This window comes from Curcuma longa, chromosome 18, assembly GCF_044706935.1.
Source record: "Curcuma longa cultivar G26 ecotype Majalengka, Jawa Barat chromosome 18, ITB_CL_G26_1.1, whole genome shotgun sequence".
In the NCBI taxonomy this organism is placed as follows: Eukaryota; Viridiplantae; Streptophyta; class Magnoliopsida; order Zingiberales; family Zingiberaceae; genus Curcuma; species Curcuma longa.
Genome location: NC_133878.1, coordinates 3,809,875 through 3,814,154, shown reverse-complemented (window position 1 = coordinate 3,814,154; position 4,280 = coordinate 3,809,875). Strand labels below are relative to the sequence as shown.

The following is a 4,280-nucleotide window of genomic DNA, read 5'->3' as shown; positions in this document are numbered from 1 at the left end:
CTTCTCTTCTCCTCTGTTCTTCCTCAGTCGCGGCGGACGACGGCGATCTTCGGCGGAGCCGGCGACGAGAGGAGCCACCGGGGGTCAAGGGGATTCCAGCTTGAGCTCGATCTGAGGCTGGAGGTGGTCCGTTCGGGCCACAATCGTTGATTAGCGTGAAGCGAGGAAGGCGATTTGGATCGGCGGTGATCGGTAAGGGAGTGCTTTCAAAGGGATTTATTAGAGATTTCCTTGAATTCCCTACGGTTTCCTGCTTGATTCTTGAGGTCTGATCTAGGTTGTTTCGGATTTCGTGAGTTTGATCTGGATTCGGTGAAGCTGTGAAAAGGAGTTGCGTCGGCGGATCAAGAAGGGAGATCGGTAAGTTGAGATGAGGTTCTCATTTTTAGGGCTTCTTGATGTTAGATCTATCTTCTTCCTTGGGTTCAGATCCTTGATTTGGATTGGAGCTTGTGAGGTTATGATCGGGTATTGATCAATCGGAGAAGAGGAAGAAGAGGGATCAGTTCGGTCAGTATAATTGCATTGGATTCCTTGTAATTCTAGGGTTTTGATCTTGGTGTAGAGATTCCTTCTTGAATTGATGTTGAGCTTGAATTGCTGGGCAGATCAACTGAATCTTTTTATTGGGTCAAGGGTAGCTTCCTGTTTCGGCAGCAAGCAAGAAGGAGAAGAGGTAAGTCTCTTGTTTTAGCTGGTTAGTATTCTGGATGATTGAGATCTGTTGTTAAGTATTCATTTTATTCTTGTTAGGTTAGAGTTACATCTATTACAATGGGATTGAATCAGATTAATAATTAGAATTGGTTGGTTAATTAAGGATGAGTCTATTCCTTAGATTAGGTTAGGGATAACCTAAGCTTGGATATAATTAACCATGATTTGGTTTGGTTGGGTTAATACCTATTAAATCTAACGTGGGTTAACTTAGGATTGATTAAATAGGAATTTACTATATTAATTGATTAATGATATTAATTAATTAATTAGTTAATTCTTGTTAGTATCAATCTAAATATTTAATTAGTTTAACCTAAGGTTAGTTGATTAGCATAGGTTTGAAGGTTAGATTAATTTAACCGAGTTAGGTTAATGAGATTGAGTTAAGATAACCCTTAAAATATAACTTAGGGTTTATTTGATACATTCTGGTATTTAGGATGTGATATTATATTTGCAGGTCCTTGATTGATTTTAGGGCCTTCAATATTATACGGGATTATATTTTCTGGAGGTTCTTATTCGACATACGGTTACCAGGTGGATAGTCTACTGTATTTAGTCAATACAGTTTCTTTTCTTCTTTACAGTACATGCTTTCTTTCATTTCTAGTGATTAGAATACTTATCATGCTCTTATACTTGTTATAGATTAGATGCTTTTGATACTCATGTTTATCACATGCTTGATCTTATTTCTTTGACCTTGTTATCAGTTCTGTTTATACTCTTTGATGTTTGAGATCACCGTGTACCTATGCTTATGATTATTGTCTCTGTTTTGGTTATGTTATCATCATGTTGATACCTGTGATCAGTAGGACTTTTCATTAGTACCTACACATGTTAATTAACACGGTGTTAATTAACATGGTAGAGGGTGATTATGCTGACTTGATCATGTCATCATTACGCATGAGCTTGATTGTAAATCCCAAAGATGTGGGTGTATCTTGCCGGTAGTTGGCCTATAGTGATATAGGTGGTTATTACCCTTCCATCATGGTGATGGGGACTGTATGGCCTGTACGCAGTCCGGCTGTATGGCCTGTACGCAGCCGAGTCAGTGGTCTGATCTCGACACCGCGATGGGGTGGTACTCAGTCTGGCTATAAAGAGTCATCAATAGCCATCTTCTCATTTCCTGCCGCATATCTCCGATTTAGAAAGGTCCGTAGACCTTCTCTCCCTTTAGTAGCCTCATCCTTCCTAAAATTCCATTGTGGCTTTGGCCTATTCCCATTATCATAGCATTCCTCCTTTGAGTGACCTAAATGAAGGCATTACTTACAGTAATTCGGCACCCTCTCATATACCACCTTTTGCAGTCTTTTCTCCTCCCCAATACCAATCCAGAATTCTTCAATCCTCAGCTTCAAGAGGTCTATTTCCACACATACCCGAGCCATGGTTAACCTTGAACAATCCGTCGTAGCCTCATCAAGCTTTATAGGAGTTCCCACTATCTTAGCCGCCGCAAACAACTCTTTTTTGTTGAACATATGAATTGGTAAATCCGGAAGTTGAATCCACACCGGGACAACTGAAGATTCCATCGTGTAAGAGAAATTTGGAGTCCACTTAAATATCCGAAGAGGAACCCCTCCAATGTACCATATTCCCCGAGTCCAAATTCTAGCCATGTCCTCACTTGTTGATAGATGCATGAACATGTACCCCGAGCGAAGAAAATGAATATTGTAGAAACCCGCCAGCCCCAAGTTTCGAAAAGCTTGAAGCACAATCTGTGGTTTGGGCCTCAAATCAGAGAACTTGCCAACCAAAGCAAAACGATAACACTCAACCATACCTGCAACCTCCTCCTCTGTATAGAAATTCCTGGCTTGTCATGATTGATCGTAGTTTGCTTGAAGTCATCACCCACATCTTCAAGGTTCTTCTTGGATGCTCAGGGCGAAGTGGGGTGAAGCACCGCCGCATAGGAAACAGGGCGCGCACGCCTTTGTTAGTCGTTGGCGCACGAGGGACCCTTGCATCGTCGGAACAGTCAATGAAAGGGGAGGGAAATGCAAGAGTCCGGCGCCGGGGAGCAAGGCCGCCTGCGACAGGCGCCACTGACAGCACAGTATTGGCGGCCAGCGCCGCGGGCAGAACGCTACCAGCGGCCAACGTCATGGCCAGAGCTCGAACAACCAACACCTCGGCCGGAGAACAAAGGCGGCTAGTGCCGCAGCTGGAGCATGAACGGCGGCTGACGCTACTACAAGAATCGCCCGTGAGAGAGAGAGCAGCGGTGGTTCGATTTAGGGTTTAGGGTTTGGTTTAGAATTTAGGGTTTAGGGTTTAGGGTTTAGGGTTTAGGGTTAAGGGTTTACGGTTTAGGTTAAGGGTGTAGGGGTGAAGATTTAGGGTTTAGGCTTTAGGGGTTAGGATTAATAGAGTTTACAATTTATGATTTAGGATTTAGGGTTTAGGGGTTTAGGATTAATAGAGTTTACGATTTATGATTTATTCAGGTTTACGGTTTTTGATTTTAGAGTTTTAGGATTTATGGTTTATTATTCTAGGGTTTTAGAATTTATCATTTGGTCTAATTAATTCAAACTAAAATATAATCATAAATATTAACATTAAACTAAATATAATTATAACTAAAAACTATAGCTATTCACATTTCTAAAATAACATAATTATAAATATACCTCAAGCCGGTAAAAATCTCTCTCTAATTACTTGAATTCACGCAACTTGTAAACTTGCAAAAATAACATTCAAAAAATAATCAACACTAAATTCACATCACGTATCCTACAACTTATGCAATATTTATACAACACAATTTAAACATGTTCAACTCGAATTTAACACTACACCAATACCACATTACCATAATAAGTTGAGCGGCCAGCCCCCACCAGCGACGGCCAGCCCCGACAATGGTCTGCCAACGCCGGCCAGTGGAGGCCAACGCCAGCCAGAGGCTGCCAGCGGTGGCCAACGCCGGCCAACGCCGGCCAACGCCTGCACAGCCAGCAGCAACCACGTGGCCAGCGGCCAGCGGCTGCACAGCCAGCAGCGGCTAGTGCCGCCATCGCAGGCCAACGACGGCAAGCACCGGGCGCACAGCCACCCTCCACAATCTGCACCGAGCATCCCTGCAGAAGTCCGTCGACGACAACAATGAAGAACAAAGAAGGAAAAAGAAGAAAAGCAGCTTACCACTCTGGTCGTCAACGAGAAGGAGGCGAGGAAGGAGATTGAGAGGTGGCGGCGGTTGGTTCGTGAGAGAAGGAAAGAGAGGCGGTGGCTGGTTCGCGAGAGAAAGATCGTGAGAGAGAAAAGAGAGGCAGCGACTGTTTTAGGAGAGAAAGAAAGAGTAAAGGAGAGTTTGGTTAATTGAAATTTAGCGAGGAAAGCTTTTCGTCACCAAATTGGAGATGAACCGCGCGTTCGTCGCCAAATTTGGCGACGAAACACGATGTTCATCGCCAATTTGGTGATCATATTTCGATTTGGAGGCGATTTGGCAACAAAAATAATTTTCGTTACAAAATTACGACGAATATGATTTTCGTCGCTAATTTGCAACGAATTTGGGG

At 43.1% G+C, this 4,280-nt stretch overlaps 1 pseudogene; it reads right to left on the bottom strand.

Annotated features, from left to right (window-relative positions):
• Positions 1-1,829: 1,829 nt before the first annotated feature.
• LOC141812112 (uncharacterized) lies at positions 1,830-2,856 on the bottom strand (annotated as a pseudogene).
• Positions 2,857-4,280: the final 1,424 nt, after the last annotated feature.